Below are 19101 nucleotides of genomic sequence, written 5' to 3' on the forward strand. Positions count from 1 at the left end.
TCATATATGGGCACCATTTACAGTATGATATGTCTAGTGTGTTAGTGTAGCGCCCCGAGGGCTCAGCCGCTACAGGGGTATTGCACCTCTGCCAGAGGTGTGATATTCCACTCCCGGGTAAGGATGGAGTATGGACCAGGGCTCAGTTAGTTGCATGCAGCACACACACCCCATTTCCGAGGGACAGCTCAACGGTGCTCCCACTAGACAGAAGTGCAGGCACGACCGACTATGTCCCGGGCTGGAGTGGGGAGGGGGGTGGAATACCCAGTGCTGTAGGGGCAGATAGGGGTTGGTTCCTGAGCGTAGGAAGGAGCCCATTGGTTGCTGGTCACCTGGGCTCATGGCCAGAGGGAGGTATAAAAGGTGGGCACCATCTTAGATCAGGGTTCTGTCCAGTCAGGGAAGACAGGGAGCAGAGGCTCTGTAGGAGCTCTGCTCAGAGGCAGGCCTAGAGAAAAGGCCGGAGCCTGAGAGGAGAAAGAGAAGTGGGCCTGGAGAAGAGGCCAAGGGAAGGAGGAGAAGACAGAACAGAAAAGGAGAAGAAGAGACAGAGAAACAGAAGGGCTCAGGAACAAGAAGGTGGAAGGGACCCTAAGAACCCACGAGAATCCAGGGTGCAGGGTCAGGCAGATTAAGGGTGCCGGATCCCAAGTTGGTGGAGGAGAAACAACCCTCAGCCAAAGACCGGAGGCTGTGACCATTTATTGGTGCAGCACCTCATCAAACCTGCTAGGAAGGCACCATATAGGACAGCGGAGAACGGGGCCCACGTTTACCCGCACAAGTCCGCGGCAGCTGGACAAAAGTGGGTCACTGGTGAGGCAGGCCAGAGAAAGGATTGAAAGGGGTCCTGTGCCATGCTCCTGAACTGCCTGGGGGTTGACCGAGCCCCTCACCTGGTGGACACTGCACGGCTTGGGTGGTCACTGCTTGCGCAGAAGTGACCCGGAGCACCTGAACTGTGAGTAAAAGACATTGGACTGCAGTACGTTGTCTGTGTGCTCTTTCGCTCCTCCAGCACTAACGGTACTGGGACTCTCACCACCATCACTCCCACCATCCACTACACTGCCCTGGGGCCGCACTCTTCCAGTGGAGAGTCACACCATCCCGGCTGCATACATCATCGGCCCCAGCGGTCTGCCCTGCAGCGGCGGTTCCTAATAACCGCAATCCACGGGTGGCGTAGTCGGACATTATCTACAACATCTAAAAGACTGCCACTGGTCTGACCACCCTGAGCCACGGAACCGGGTCGCCACTACTACCCCCATCGTTCCCCTATTGCCCGGATCCGAGTGCCCCACGGCCCAGGGGGCGAGTCATTAGCAAAACAGTTTATATGTAAACTGTGTGAGTACTCGCAATAAAAAAAAAAAATTAATTAATGTCCCAGTTATCTCATATCTTATGTACACACTGAGTAATATACAGTGGCGACCAAAAGTTTTGCATTTTTTTTTAAAAGTGTGATCACTTCTGTCTGGTTCTTGTGATGACATTTTCCTGGTGATTTTAGCAAACCGGGATCAAATGGTTGTCAGCTATACGGTTGAAAATTGTGAATTGTGTTTGACATTGTTTTATCCCTTTATGTGTTTGTTTTCAACATACGATGGGTCAAATGTTTGGCATATTTTGTCATGGGTAGTTGAATTTTGTCTAAATTTTTTTTTTGTGTGTGTTTTTTTATGTTAAAACATGGCTAAGACAAAGCTAAATTTATCAAGAATTGTATTATTCTGATAGTGAAGTCAGGCAAAAGCCAAAAAGAGGTATCTATGGAATTCAACTGTTCAACTGTTCTCAGAGTCCAGTGTCAGGTATATTAAAGAAAGAAAAAGAAGGTTAAGTGAACAGCTGACAAACCTAGAAGTGGACAACCACTAAAGACTTCCTCCAAAGTTGATCACATTATTAAGAAAAAGTCAGTATCTGAAGTGCTGTACAGATATCACACGAAATGAACAAAGAATATGGGATCAAAGTGAGTCACCAAACTGTGGTGCGACGGCTAAGAGCAGTAGGGTTGAATGCACGAGTTCCAGTCAAGAAGCCTTTCATCTCTGTAAAGAACCAGAACAAAGAACACAGCCAATGGAAAGAGACAGATTGGTCTAAGGCAGGGGTCTCAAACACGTGGCCCGAGGGCCGCATGCGGCCACCGAGGCTGCTTTATGCCGCCCACAGGCACCGGAGCCCCCGTAATGATTGCAGCCTGGTCCTGAGGGCCACCGAAGTCAGTGATTCTTTTCTGTTGAATGTTCTACAGCCCTGGCTCACACTGCAAACCTGATTTTTCCAGCGATGCTCTAGAAGTACCGAACGCCTATGGAGGAAAACTCGCACACTAGAAAACTTTATCCACTATAAATTTATGTTAAAAACGTATAACGCTGCCCTTCACCTCGTCAAACAGTCCTACTTCACCACCCTGATCTCCTCACTATCAAACAACCCAAAAAAACTCTTCGAAACCTTTCACTCCCTCCTCAGTCCTAGAGCGTAGGCCCCCATGATGGACATTTGTGCTGAGGACTTGGCCTCCTACTTCACAGAGAAAATAGACATTATCTGTCAGGAAATCAGCTCCCAGCCACCAAGTGCTGTGACTCCCGTCCCTCCCCACATCTCTGGATCACTCTCCAGATTTGACCCAGTCACAGAAGAAGAAGTCTCCAGGCTCCTCTCTTCTTCTCATCCCACTACATACACCACTGACCCCATTCCCTCACATCTACTCCAGTCTCTCTCTTCAGTCGTCACTACTCACCTAGCTAAAATCTTCAACCTCTCCCTCTCTTCTGGTATCTTCCCCTCCTCCTTCAAACACTCCATCATTACTCCATTACTAAAAAAGCCCTCTCTTGACCCTTTCGGCACAAATAACTACTGACCAGTCTCCAATCTCCCCTTCATCTCTAAACTCTTGGAGCGCCTGGTCTGCTCCTGCCTTGCCCGTTACCTCTCCGTTCACTCTCTTCTAGACCCATCACAGTCTGGCTTCTGCCCCCTACATTTTACAAAAACTGCACTCATCAAAGTAACCAATGACCTCCTGACAGTAAAATGTAATAGTGACTACTCTCTGCTCATTCTTCTTGACCTCTCTGCAGTTTTCGACACCTTTGACCACCACCTCCTACTCTCTATGCTCCACTCAATAGGCATAAAGGATACTGCTCTCTCCTGGTTCTCTTCCTACCTATCTGACCACTCTTTCAGTGTATGGTTCGCTGGCTCCACTTCTTCCCCCTTCCTCTCACTATTGGGGTTCCTCAGGGTTCAGTCCTTGGCCCTCTTCTCTTCTCTCTCTACACAGCCCCAATTGGACGGACCATCAGCAAATTTGGCTTTCAGTACCATCTTTATTCTGATGACACAACTATACACCTCATCCCCTGACCTTACCCCCACTGTACTACAGAACACCAGTGACTGTCTGGCGCAGTTTCCAACATCATGTCCGTTCTCTATCTGAAACTCAACCTTTCCAAAACTGAACAACTTCTGCTCCCGCCATCTCCCTCTCCGTGTGTGGCACCACAATAACGTTGAGCCAGCAGTCCTGTCTGGGCGTTGTGTTTTTACACCAATCTTTCTTTCACCTTCCATATACAATATCTTGCCTGTGCTTGTTTCTTTCATCTGAAGAACATCTCTAGAATCCACCCCTTTCTCACCTTTGAAACAACAAAAACCCTCACTGTTGCCCTGATCCACTCCCACCTTGACTACTGTAACTCTCTATTAATTGGCCTCCCCCTACCTCGACTTTCCCCTCTCCAATCCATCCTTAATGCTGCAGCCAGGGTCATCTGACTAATCATTACTCAGACACTTCCGCTCTATGCCAGTCATTGCATTGGCTGCCCATGAATTGCAGGATCCAATTTAAATTGCTTGTTCTCACCCACAAAGCTCTCCACAGTGCGGCACCCACCTACATCTCTTCCCTCATTTCTGTTTATTGGCCTACCCGTTCTCTATGCTCTGCAAGTGACTTTCGACTAACATCCGCACTAATACGTACCTCCCACTCACGGCTCCAAGACTTCTCCCATGCTGCACCTATTCTTTGGAGTGCTCTACCCCAAGAAATTAGGACGAACCACAACTTACACAGTTTTAGGCTTACACACCAGTTTAGGGTGGCCTATCACGTTCCCTAATGGAAGTCCTTTTATATTTTTATAGCCCATTCATTATTTCTCCAAACATAAGTCTCCACCAAACTCCACCGAGCCCAAAAGCACTACAAATACTGGCTGGTGATGAGCTCATGCAACCATTTTCTATCTCTCATCCCCTCAAAATGGATGGACCATCATTGTAAATAAGCCCCTGTACTTTGTAACACCCCCACCTTATTGCAGATTGTAAGATCTTGCGAGAATGGTCATCATTATTTTTGCTTTAATTATTGTATTATCTTTAGCTATGTTACTTATGACTGTTGTATATGAACCTCTGAATTGTAAAGCGCTGCGGAATATGTTGGCACTATATAAATAAAGATTATTATTATTATTCTACAAGTTAGGGACCAGGATGGGTCATTACTACAAGATGGGGACCGTGATGGGCACATTACTACAAGATGGGGACCAGGATGGGCACATCACTACAAGATGAGGACAAGGATGGGAACACTACCACGAGATGGGCACATTACTACAAGATGGGGACATTACTATAAGAAGTTGGTCAGAATTACTGTATGGTGCAAATTGTAAGAAAAAAAAATCACTGTATGGGACCAATTAGGGGACACAAAAAGGAAATAAAAATTGTAAAAACTGTAAACTTGCAAAAACTATAAAACTGTACCATAGCCCATAAAATAGACCATGTAAAAGAATAAAATAAAAAAGCCAAAAATGTTCAAAAATGATCCAAAAGGTGTATAGAAAAACAATATGGTATCATAAAAATTTTCATATTATCCTGCAAAGAATGCGGCCCTTCAAATTTACATTTTTTCTATGTGCGGCCCATATACAGTGGTGGCCAAAAGTATTGGCACCCCTGCAATTCTGTCAGATAATACTCAGTTTCTTCCTGAAAATGATTGCAATCACAAATTCTTTGGTATTATTATCTGCATTTAATTTGCTTGCAAGTAAAAAACACAAAAGTGAATGAAGCAAAAATCAAATCATTGATCATTTCACACAAAACTCCAAAAATGGGCCTGACAAAAGTATTGGCACCCTCAGCCTAATACTTGGTTGCACAACCTTTAGCCAAAATAACCGCGAACAACCTCTTCCGGTAACCATCAATGAGCTTCTTACAATGCTCTGCTGGAATTGTAGACCATTCTTCTTTGGCAAACTGCTCCAGGTCCCTGATATTTGAAGGGTGCCTTCTCCAAACTGCCATTTTGAGATCTCTCCACAGGTGTTCTATGGGATTCAGGTCTGGACTCATTGCTGGCCACCTTAGAAGTCTCCAGTGCTTTCTCTCAAACCATTTTATAGTGCTTTTGGAAGTGTGTTTTGGGTCATTGTCCTGCTGGAAGACCCATGACCTCTGAGGGAGACCCAGCTTTCTCACACTGGGCCCTACATTATGCTGCAAAATTTGTTGGTAGTCTTCAGACTTCATAATGCCATGCACACGGTCAAGCAGTCCAGTGCCAGAGGCAGCAAAGCAACCCCAAAACATCAGGGAACCTCCGCCATATTTGACTGTAGGGACCGTGTTCTTTTCTTTGAATGCCTCTTTTTTTTTCCTGTAAACTCTATGTTGATGCTTTTTGCCAAAAAGCTCTACTTTTGTCTCATCTGACCAGAGAACATTCTTCCAAAATGTTTTAGGCTTTCTCAGGTAAGTTTTGGCAAACTCCAGCCTGGCTTTTTTATGTCTCGGGGTAAGAAGTGGGGTCTTCCTGGGTATCCTACCATACAGTCCCTTTTCATTCAGACGCCGACGGATAGTACGGGTTGACACTGTTGTACCCACGGACTGCAGGGCAGCTTGAACTTGTTTGGATGTTAGTCGAGGTTCTTTATCCACCATTCGCACAATCTTGCGTTGAAATCTCTCGTCAATTTTTCTTTTCCGTCCACATCTAGGGAGGTTAGCCACAGTGCCATGGGCTTTAAACTTCTTGATGACACTACGCACGGAAGACGCAGGAACATTCAGGTCTTTGGAGATGGACTTGTAGCCTTGAGATTGCTCATGCTTCCTCACAATTTGGTTTCTCAAGTCCTCAGACAGTTCTTCTTTCTTTTCTCCATGCTCAATGAGGTACACACAAGGACACAGGACAGAGGTTGAGTCAACTTTAATCCATGTTAACTGGCTGCAAGTGTGATTTAGTTATTGCCAACACCTGTTAGGTGCCACCGGTAAGTTACAGGTGCTGTTAATTACACGAATTAGAGAAGCATCACATGATTTTTCAAACAGTGCCAATACTTTTGTCCACCCCCTTTTTGTGTTTTTTCATTGAAGACAAATTAAATGAAGATAATAATACCAAAGAATTTGTGATTGCAATCATTTTCAGGAAGAAACTGAGTATTATCTGACAGAATTGCAGGGGTGCCAATACTTTTGGCCACCACTGTACTTAGCCGAGTTTGAGACCACAGGTCTAACGTGTTGTGTCAGATGAATCCAAGTTCAGTCTGTTTGGTAGTGATGGCAAGCACTATATATACACTGCCCAATTGGAAAACGTAATGATGTAAGGTGTCAAACACCTACAGTGAAACAGTGATGGCAATGTCATGTTTTGGGGCTGCTTTTCTGCATCTGCCATTGGCCCTCTGCATAGAATAGATGGAAATATGAATGCTACCATGTACAAGGATATACTGGAGAATGTAATGCTGCCACATGGTAAAACCAAAGTAGGCAGGGGACGGAAATACCAGCAAGACAATGATCCTAACCACACATTCAATTTAGTTAAAAATTTGTTAGCAAAGAAAAATGTTTGCCTGTTGCAATGGCCAAGACAATCACCTGATTTACACCCTATAGAGCACCTTTGAGATGAGTTAGGGCGACTAGTTGGGGCCCGTACCCATAGAAATAAAGATGAATTGTTTGCAGATTTCCAAATGGAATGGAGCAAGATCCCTCAAGATGTCTTGAATCCCCTAGTGGCTTCAATGCCCCGTTGTTGTGGTGCAGTAATTAAAGCAAGAGGGAGGTTATGCTACAAAATACTAAGTTGTGGCATTGTAAACAATGAATCACTCTCTATATTGTGATCAATAAATAGTATATGCAAAACTTTTTGCAGTCAGTTTCCTTTAATTAAATGATCATACCTATATTCAAAAGCATTTTAGTTAAAATAAAAGTCTTGCATGATGACAACTTCATGCACTTTCAATTCATCACCAGAGAAATGGCATCACAACAACCAGACAGAAGTAATCACACTTTTAAAAAAGAATACAAAACTTTTAGTTGTCACTGTACTGTGTGTGCTAAGATTGTCATAATGGTTTTTATTGCATATTTTCTATAATATCTTGAATTCTATTATGCTTTCTTTAAAGTGGTTGTCCAGTCTAAAACTACAAGTCTGCAGTCATCCTACTTGTGAATCTTACATTGAGCGCTCACGATTCTCCAATGCCGGCGCCAGGAGATTAAAGGGCATGGCCGCAAGTATGTGATTTGCATACATGTGGTCATGTGCTGACTAGACTGTGTCTGGCCTCACTCAATGCAAGTGTATTGAGCGAGGCCAGATACAGTCTAGTCGGAATGTGGCCAGAAGAATGTAAATCACATACCTTGCCAGCACTGGAGAATCCTCACAGCGTGCAGTGCGCTCATTGTGAGAATTCACAAGTCTGCAGTCACATAGGGTGACCGCAAACTTGTAGTTTTAGACCAGACAACCTCTTTAAGCTAGCACAAGGGGCTGATCTGTCAGGCACCGCTATATGACAATAATCCAGATGGAAATTTGTCCCCTTTCGTTTTTTTGATCAGTGGATTGGCCATCAAATACTAGCAACAGTAAATACCAAAAAATGCAAACATTTTCAAATATCCACACAGATTTCCAAGAACGTTATTCACTTACCAGAGAGTTTATTCAAACCTAGCATATTTGTTTTTTGCTGCAAAATCTCCTTTGTGCAGGTTGCTATAACAGTCATTCCCGCTTGTTACATATTTGCTTAAGCAAAACAGGGTTTGCATAAGGTCACAGACATATCAGATGAAACAACTTTATAGCAGACACAGTAGGCATTAAGTTTCAATATTTTACAGAACGTGTCCTTGTTGCCTATGGCAACCATGGACTCTGAATGGTTTCTATAGGAAATAAGGCTTCTTTTTGTCTGAAAGATAAACACTATGTAACCTATGAGCATTGACAAAATGCCAGAGGAACAAACAGAGGTAGCTGGCTGGATTGTACACTGTTGTGCAGTAAGTAAAATGCTGAACTTTATAGTTTAAGTTTGATAACTGCTTGGCTACTACACAAACCATGTCTTCAAAAGAACACTAATCACAGAAAATGCAAAAATAAAAATTTCTCAAAAATTCCAGACAGAAGAGGGCCTCTGTGCAACCGTATATGGGACTTTTGCCGTCCAATAGTTTTGCCTATGACGGAAGCTGCTTACTATTTTGGAGCTTAAAGAGGGTCCCATTATCTCCTGGGCACCTGTGCGTCTGCACAGGTTGCACCAACAATATGCTTAAACTCCTTCTTTTCTTTGATTTTATTTTGTTTCACATTACAATCAATTAAAGGTGAGAAACACATAAATTAATGTTCTCAATGTGCCTCAGGAGCTAACCCATGTCCTCCTGATCCTCACTGTTTTAGGTCTGACTCAAAGACAACTGGCTGCAAAAGAAGCATCAATGCTATGTTCAGTAGGCCAAAATATTTCCGAGTTTTCGCCCTTCTTCCAAGGGGCATAACCTTGAGTCGGTCACCAAGGGAACTTGTCATATTGAAAACTATATTTAATCTGTAGGCCAGTGGTATACCGCAGCTGCTCTGGGGCATCCTGGATGCCGATACAGTTGAAAACAATGATGGGAAAGGGAACTATCAGCTGATGCTCCCTCTCCCATCATTCCCCCTCTGCGTCTGAGCTCTGTGACGTCTCAGCGCAGAGGGCACGATGACGTCACTACTGTGCATCCTCTGTGCTGAGCAGTGCAGAGGGTCAGAAGGCCAGAGACTGTAGAGACTAGTGTGCGATGTCACCATGTGTTGGAACTCAACGTTGCATATGTTGGAAAGGATTTGTGAGCAGCAGAGGGCAGTTGTTGAGTACCAGCTCCAATACGCCCATCAGCATTCAGGTCAGCCTCTGCACATAAGAGCTGATGAGTGGGCATGTATATCTGACATCTGTGCGATTCTCCAAAACTTTGAGGACTCCACCAAGATGCTGAGCGGCGATGATGCCATAATTAGCATCACCAACCCGCTTCTCTGTCTACTGAAATGCTCGCTGCTCACAATTAAAGGAGGCTTTGCAAGTGGAGCACGATGAGATGGAGCAAGGAACTATACATGGTGATGCTACACAGCCCAACCTCATCTCATCTCAACGCGGGTTGGGTGATAATGAGAAGGAGGAGGAGGAACAGGAGCTAGTTTCCTGCCTACAAATGGTACTCCCCACACCACATTCATCCCGTCTGTTCAGTGTGGATGGCCTGAAGAGGGGGAGGAGAGGGAGGACGAGAAGGAGGACCAGGAGGAGAATGAGGAGAAAAACATGAACAGTCGTTCTCTTGGTGGGGACAGGGAAGTCTTGGCTGGTGGCAGTCTGGCACACATGGCTGAGTTTATGTTCCGCTGCCTTTCCCGTGACCCTTGCGTTGTACGCATTTTGGGCAACAATAATAACTGGATGGTCACATTTCTAGACCCACGCTACAAGGAGAACTTTCTATCTTTCCTCCACATGGCGGAGAGGTCTAATAAAATGTTGCACTACCAGAAGGTCCTTGTTGAAGAATTATTAAAAAAATTCCCACCTGACAACGCTGGCAGCAGAGGTCACAGTTCCTGGGACAACCAAGAAGTACAGACGAGGGAGACATAAACCAGATGCAGGGGAACACTGTCAAAGGTTTGGGAAAGTTTTCTCAGACCCTCCCAGTGCCTAGGCCCTGATGCGTGGGGTACTCTGACAAGGAGGGAAAAGTTTTGGAAGATGCTGAAGGACTACCTTGGCAACCGCTCCAGCATCCTTCATGATTCCTCTGTGCCTTACAACTATTGGGTATCCAAGCTGGACACGTGACATGAACTGTCTCTCTACGCCTTGGAGATCCTGGCCTGCCCTGCCGCTAAAGTTTTGTCAGAGTGGGTTTTTATTGCGCTGGGGGTATTATAACTGATAGGCGCATCCGCCCGTCAACTGAAAATGCTGACAGACTGATTCTTATCAAAATGAACAAGGGCTGAACTAGGCCAGACTTCTCAACACCACCGGATGACTGCAGTGGAACATAAACTCAAATCCAGTGGGTTTTTTTTTTTTGGTCTATTCCCATGCACCTCTTCACACCCAGACATGGGTATACATTCAGGATTTCATCTTTTTTATGTCGTCCTCATCCTTCTCCACCACGATATGAACAGGGTGACTATCATGCAACACCCCAATTAATTTCTTTAAGGGTGCCTATGATGCCCGTAGGAACAATTTTTAGAGGCCCACCTCTAACATTCCATAACACTGGTAATGCCCATGAACCAGCAGCATGGTCTGAAAAACATTTACTCCTGGGGGGGTATGTATATATATATATACAGTACAGACCAAAAGTTTGGACACACCTTCTCATTTAAAGATTTCTCTGTATTTTCATGACTATGAAAATTGTACATTCACACTGAAGGCATCAAAACTATAAATTAATACATGTGGAATTCTATACTTAACAAAAAAGTGTGAAACAACTGAAAATATGTCTTATATTCTAGGTTCTTCAAAGTAGCCACCTTTTGCTTTGATGACTGCTTTGCACACTCTTGGCATTCTCTTGATGAGCTTCAAGAGGTAGTCACCGGAAATGGTCTTCCTACAATCTTGAAGGAGTTCCCAGAGGTGCTTAGCACTTGTTGGCCCTTTTGCCTTCACTCTGCAGTCCAGCTCACCCCAAACCATCTCGATTGGGTTCAGGTCTGGTGACTGTGGAGGCCAGGTCATCTGGCGTAGCACCCCATCACTCTCCTTCTTGGTCAAATAGCCCTTACACAGCCTGGAGGTGTGTTTGGGGTCATTGTCCTGTTGAAAAATAAATGATGGTCCAACTAAACGCAAACCGGATGGAATAGCATGCCGCTGCAAGATGCTGTGGTGGCCATGCTGGTGCAGTATGCCTTCAATTTTGAATAAATCCCCAACAGTGTCACCAGCAAAGCACCCCCACACCATCACACCTCCTCCTCCATGCTTCACGGTGGGAACCAGGCATGTAGAGTCCATCCGTTCACCTTTTCTGCGTCGCACAAAGACACGGTGGTTGGAACCAAAGATCTCAAATTTGGACTCATCAGACCAAAGCACAGATTTCCAGTAGTCTAATGTCCGTTCCTTGTGTTCTTTAGCCCAAACAAGTCTCTTCTGCTTGTTGACTGTCCTTAGCAGTGGTTTTCTAGCAGCTATTTTGCCATGAAGGCCTGCTGCACAAAGTCTGCTCTTAACAGTTGTTGTAGAGATGTGTCTGCTGCTAGAACTCTGTGTGGCATTGACCTGGTCTCTAATCTGAGCTGCTGTTAACCAGCAATTTCTGAGGCTGGTGACTCGGATAAACTTATCCTCAGAAGCAGCGGTGACTCTTGGTCTTCCTTTACTGGGGCGGTCCTCATGTGAGCCAGTTTCTTTGTAGCGCTTGATGGTTTTTGCAACTGCACTTGGGGACACTTTCAAAGTTTGCCCAATTTTTCGCACTGACTGACCTTCATTTCTTAAAGTAATGATGGCCACTAGTTTTTCTTTACTTAGCTGCTTTTTTCTTGCCATAATTCAAATTCTAACAGTCTATTCAGTAGGACTATCAGCTGGGTATCCACCAGACTTCTGCACAACACAACTGATGGTCCCAACCCCATTTATAAGGCAAGAAATCCCACTTATTAAACCTGACAGGGTACACCTGTGAAGTGAAAACCATTTCCGGTGACTACCTCTTGAAGCTCATCAAGAGAATGCCAAGAGTGTGCAAAGCAGTCATCAAAGCAAAAGGTGGCTACTTTGAAGAACCTAGAATATAAGACATATTTTCCGTTGTTTCACACTTTTTTGTTAAGTATATAATTTCACATGTGTTAATTCATAGTTTTGATGCCTTCAGTGTGAATATGCAGTTTTCATAGTCATGAAAATACAGAAAAATCTTTAAATGAGAAGGTGTGTCCAAACTTTTGGTCTGTACTGTATATATATATATATATATATATATATATATATATATATATATATATATATATATATATATATATATATACCCCCCCAGGAGTAAATGTTTTTCAGACCATGCTGCTGGTTCATGGGCATTACCAATCTAGGAGACCCACTCCTTATTAAACGTCTCTTTAAAGTGGTATTGGAGTGCGTCCTAATTTTTGGCAGCCCTGCACTTACTGCATACACATTAACAGTATAGGAGACTCACTCCTTAATAATGGGAAGGCCAATTCAAATCAATTCTATATTCTACAACATTACCTCTCTTATGTGCAATTCATGTTTTTTAATATAATCTGCACTCAGAAATTCAACAAAGCTGGCAGGGTTGCTTGCTTTCCTCCACAGTTTGGTTCTGCCTCTTACTAAGAAAACCCTTCGGGGACGGTTAAAGTCTATTTTTTATTCTACAATATTACCTCTCTTATCTGAAATTCGTGTACGGGTGAGCTATAACACTATGGATAGCATATGACACGCATCCAGCCAGGGATTATTGCCTTATACTCCTTGATGCATCAACAAAACAAAACATAAATCTATTCTATTCCCTATTAATACCGCTGTTAGCTGCATTTACAATAGGGACAGGTGCTAGGTGGTAATATCTGCTGGGAATGAGTGTTTGTTGTCATCGCATACATCTCTTACACTGTCTATAACTTGATTGCTTTTTTCAAAAAAACATTGACAGATTCATGTTTTTCAATATAATTTGCATCCTAGGGGGGAGTGGCAGCGGTGGAGGAGCGGGTTACAGATGGCAGGAGCCGCCTGCTGCAGCCAACACTGTGCCCGCTACTAAAGAAAGTGAATATTCACTGTTCCCCATGCCCATGGGCGTGTGAAGCACTAAATACTCATTCTCATTAATAGCGCGCACAGTGTCCCATTGCCGTTGGGAGTAGTGAATATTCATGCTCTTTAATAGCGGACACATGCAATCGCCCAGCCACTGGAGGAGCTGCTGCTGAAACTTTGAGCACTATTAAGGTGAACTAATGGTCACTACTCTCCACGCCCATAGTCCTGGTGTGGAGAGCAGTGACTATTCCAGCAGCTCATCTCCGCGTGTGAAGGCGCATGGTAGTGACGTCATGCGCTGCTCACACGGAGCAATCAGCTGCTGGCAGCAGAATAGGGTGCAGCACTGGAGCAGAGGGAAGGATGTTGAGTAGAATCGTTTATTTTTTGTGAGCAGCGTGATAGGAATGGGGGTGCCATGCATACCAGGATGGGGGTGCCATGCATATCAAGATGGGGGTGCCATGCATACAACGATGGGGGTGCCATGCATGCAAAGATGGGGATGAGGGATGCCATGCATACCAGGATGGGGATTGGGGGTGCCATGCACACCAGGATGGGGATGAGGGTTGCCATACATACCAGGATGGGGATGACGGGTACCATGCATACCAGGATGGGGATGAGGGGTGCCTTTTATACCAGGATGGGGATTGGGGTGCCATGCATACCAGTATTGGGATAGGATGCCATGCATACCAGGATGGGGATGGGGTGCCATGCATACCAGAATGGAGATGTGGTGCCATGTATTCCAGGATGGGGGACCATGTATACCAGGATGGGTATGGGGGCCACGTATAACAGGAAGGGGGGGCTATATAAACCAGGATGGGGATATTAGTACAGAATTGGAGGACATGTCCCCTATAACAGTGTCATCAGCAGACCACCTCCCCCAGAGCAGTGCATCATGACCACATTTTTTGCTTCCATTTTTTTTTTTTTCCTCCTCTAAAACCTAGTTGCGTCTTATGTTCCGGTGCGTCTTATAGTCCGAAAAATACGGTACTTAGAAAATTGGTGACGTGTTCAATACTTATTTTCTCCAGCTGTATGTATTCACACCGCCTTTCAGGGCAATTTACAAACAAGCCGGAAAATGCCTTAATGTTTTTTTCAAATGTACGTATGTAATAATCTTAGGAAGTTCAAGTCTGTATAGAATGGGCCACAATAAAGATGAGTTTATTTATGCAAATGGAGTGCCAAAGAGAAAATAGTGAGACCAAAATTTAAGAAACAGAACAAACAGTACATGAATTAAAACCCCAAATTGGTATCCAAATGACCAAGCTGTGACCTGGAGAATAATAAACAAGTGCTAGTAGGATTTTTTTTCAGTCTAGAAATAAACATCTAAAAAATGAAATGCTATATACGCCTTTGTAAACATTCTTGCTTTTTTTCTACAATGTATAAAATATAACTTTTCAAATAGTCTGACTAAATGATCAGACTATACATGATTTGTTTGTTTTCTGCTACAGATGCAAAGAGAGAATAACCAAAGAAATGAGCCAGAGCATAAGTTGGCATATGTGCAATATGTAAGAGCATGTTCACACTGTGGCCATTTCACAGACGAAACCCAAGAAAAAAACTAACTGAGCATATACCCTGTAGTAAATAAATAAGTAAATAGTAATAGTACATGTAAATAACATAGGGTACTTAGTTAACACTATTTTGATCAAAAAAGCGTAAAAGCCATCCTGCGGTGACAAGGTGTAGGCAATCAGGACAGTCCTATCTTCTAGTATTAAAACCTCACCTTATGTCAAATGACCTCAGTATAGATCAGGGCAGAGCAGGCAGGGGCCCGACTGTTCAGACACCTGCCATGAGAAGCTAAATAGATCCAAAGTAAAGAGAGTATATACAACTTCCTTGAAGATATTATCCCTGGTAAAATTTGACCCTAGGACCTCAGCTCTGCAAAACAACAGCTGACCCTGCTACCCAATGCTTATTTATAAAAAATTCTTCAGCCTTTGACCCAGTCTTGTGTTATGCACAGCTATAAGTATACTACATTTCTTTGTTTTACCATCATTTCAATTCTTATTTATTGAATTTATATAAAGATACATACTGAGCAGTTCAGTAACTTACAACAAAGAAGTGTGCTGGAAATTAGCAATGTCGATAGGAAAGTGAAAGTTATGTCACCCTTATTAAAATAAGATAAAAATAATATCTGGACCTCTATACAAAATATTTCTGTACATTAGTGTATAAACTGACTTTATAATGGATGACTCATAATACTCAGAAGTAAAAAATGAGAGAATACAGATTACTGTACATAACACTAAAAACTCATTGAAAAATCCTGTCTTCATGTAAATAACTCCAGATAGTTGCCATACAGTTCAAAGAATAATATAAGTTATAACATTATTTCATAATTTCTTGTGATACCTGTGTAACACTTCACTATTTAAAGGGATGAATCGAAACTAACATTTATTTTTAATCCTAAATGTCTTTCTATTGAATTTAATAATCTAATCTCTTTTCTAATACACTTTAGTTAAAAAATCCCTATCCTTCCCTCACTACGCTATCCAGGGCCGGGACAAGGTATTTTGGTGCTCTAGGCAGATGAAGCCGATGGCGCCCCCATCCCTCTTCCAGATGAACCCTCAGCCCCCAAGTAAAGGAATAGGTCAGAGACTAAGGTAATAGGCTCCCTAACGCACCGTCTTTCCGTCCGATGGGTCAGGTAACAAGCTCTGACGACCACTTCCACTAGAATTGTTTCCTTTTTTAAGAAAAAAAAACAAAAGTAAAAAAAGTGATGTATTTTAGGGGTGAGGCTCAACACGGAGTATTTTTTCAAAGTTAGATATAGAATAATTCATTGTTTGCAGACCATTTACACAATACCAGGGACAAATAGTGATACTGAACCCTGATATTAAATGTCAGACCCAAAGACTGTCATGGAAAATAATATGACTTAACTATATGGTGGCCATTTGGTTTCAATTAAAGCATCCAGAATTTGGCGGATACCCTAATGGAAACTAAACAGACCCCACTATAGATAAAGGGATAGGTATGATGGTTTTTACGTCCGTCATGGGACAAATACAGTTTGCAACAAAATTGATGCTGGTTCTGTTGCCATATTTCTGTACTGATGATGGATCTGGTGCCATATTCCTGTACTGATGATGGCTCTTGTAGTGATAGTTGTTCTGGTGCTGTATTCATGTACTACTGATGGCTCTGGTGATGTATTCATGAAGTTGTGATGGTTCTGGTGTTGTATTAATCGCCAGAACCATCATCAGTACATGAATACAAAATCAAAATCATAATCAGGACATAAATAGAGCAGCACCAGAGCCATCAATAGCACATAAATTCAGCACAAGAACAATAATCAGTAAATAAAAAGGTCATTAGAACTGCCATCAGTACATGAATACATCACCAGAACCCATCAATACATTAATGCATCACCAGAACCTCAATCAGTACATGAATACATCACAAGAACCACCGTCAGTAAATAAATACAACACCAGTACCATCACCAGTACATGAATACATCACCAAACTTAGTACAGCAATCAATTGTAATGTCAAGTCAGGCCCATATACATTTTTATCTCACAAACCTACAACTCCCAGTATTTCCTTAACAATGATAAGGAGATGCTGGGAGTTGTTATCAGTCTTTATCAGACTGTGGACCATACAGGAACCACAATACTGATGAGACATAGTAATTATCACTAAGCAAGCATTTACATCCAGGTACCTTATAGGTGATATCTTCTCTGATTAAGTTGTTTCTTTCTTTTTGTCTCCATCTTGTCCAAATACCATGATGACTTTTCACATCCACAGCTCTTCTCTCCAGATTTCGTCTTCTCCGTTCTTTTGCAGCACATCCCCACATGTTATCTTTAAAAATAAGAGTATTATTAAAGTGCCCTCTGTGTAAAAATATCTGTCCATATAATGACCTAAATAAGCCTCCTATGGTATATGACCTTCACACTGTCCATCTTAATGATCTATAATCACCACACTGTCTACCATTATCAGCTATAACCGCCCCACCTTCCGCCCTTATGAACCATGGCCTATACTATGGCTGTCCCCTCTCCACTGGTTTCCCTTACACGCTACATATCTCCACACTGTCTTCCCGCTGTTATGTTCTGCTACCAGAGCTAAGGAAAGAGAGTAAATCTGTCCCTACGATAGAACTCAGCTGAATCCCTATGATGTAACAGAGAACCTGATCCTGCGATCAGACCTGCTAAAGTCCTAAGCTAGTCTGTACGGAGACCTATAGATGTGGGGAAGGAATCCCTACAAGTACTAAGGACTGGGAGGAAAATGGGACACCTCCTAACAGAAATAGTAGCAGACAGACAAACAAACAAAATAAATAGAACACTGAGGTCCGTAGACCAAGCAAACTAACAGAGTTAGATACAGAGCACAGGCTAGCTAGAAAGTAGTTATACAATGAAGTCCAGCAAAGCCAGAAGGGCGGAGCAGGATTAAATAGGCCAACGAGGTCATGTGACCAGCAAAGGAAAAAACCTAAGAGCAAGGTTCTAACAGTACCCCCCCTTCTAAGAGGATCCTCCGGATCCCCTAGGACCAGGCTTATCAGGAAATCTCCTGTGAAACGCTCTGATAAGTCTGGACGCGGAAACATCATCTGACCTCACCCAAGAGTTATCCTCGGGTCCGAAACCTTTCCAGGCCACCAGATACTGCAAACTACCTCTATACCGTCTAGAGTTAAGGATGCGAGAAATTTCATATTCCCCGTCCTCCACCACCGGAGGAACAGAGGCAGAGGCGTCACCATCCGATACAACAGCTTTTTTTAACAGAGAGACATGAAATACCGGATTAATTCTCCAGGAGGTAGGAACCTCCAACCTAACAGCAGATTGGTTGACAACCTGAAGCACCTTAAAGGGCCCTACAAACTTGGGACCCAATTTCTTAGAAGGAATCCTCAACCGCAGATTCCTAGAGGACAACCAAACCATGTCACCAACAGCGAACAAAACCTCCTGTCGTTTCCTATCAAAGTAGTCTTTAGATTTTCTGTTGGCCTCCTGAAGATTACCACGCACATCCGTCCAAACTCTCTCCAAATCACCGGAAAAATTCTCCTCCTCAGGCACGGCAGATCCCAACTTGGAGAACGACCCAAACGACGGATGTCTCCCAGAACAACAAAAAAAAGGCGAACAACCAGCAGAAGAAGATGTATGATTGTTCAGAGCAAATTCAGCAAGTGGCAGAAACTCAGACCACCCCTCTTGATTGTCTGCCACAAAACAACGCAAGAACTGCTCAACATCCTGGTTTTTCCTTTCTGTCTGGCCATTAAATTCAGTATGATATCCGGACGAGAACGACAGATGAACTCCCAACCTGTCACAAAAGGCACGCCAAAAACGAGCCACGAACTGAGGACCCCTATCAGAAACAATGTCAGTAGGAACGCCATGAAGTCTGACAATTTCCTTGACAAAGGCCTTAGCGAGAGTTTTAGCGCAGGGCAGTTTGACGAAGGGAACCAAGTGACACATCTTGCTAAAACGGTCCACGACCACCCAGATGACAGTAAAACCCTCAGAGGGGGGAAGGTCAGTTATAAAGTCCATAGCCAAATGTGTCCAAGGAGCACTGGGAACCTCCAAAGGACAAAGCAACCCCGCAGCAGGAGTATGTGAGGACTTAGATCTAGCACATATAGTACATTGACGCACCCACTTAATGACTTCCTTCTGCCATCCAGGCCACCAAAAACTGCGACCCACCAGTCTCTTGGTCTCAGAGATTCCGGGATGACCTGCCAACCGAG

Source organism: Phyllobates terribilis, unplaced genomic scaffold (assembly GCF_046119375.1).
Source record: "Phyllobates terribilis strain yellow unplaced genomic scaffold, ASM4611937v1 Scaffold_1__5_contigs__length_1240528914, whole genome shotgun sequence".
NCBI classification, from domain to species: domain Eukaryota; kingdom Metazoa; phylum Chordata; class Amphibia; order Anura; family Dendrobatidae; genus Phyllobates; species Phyllobates terribilis.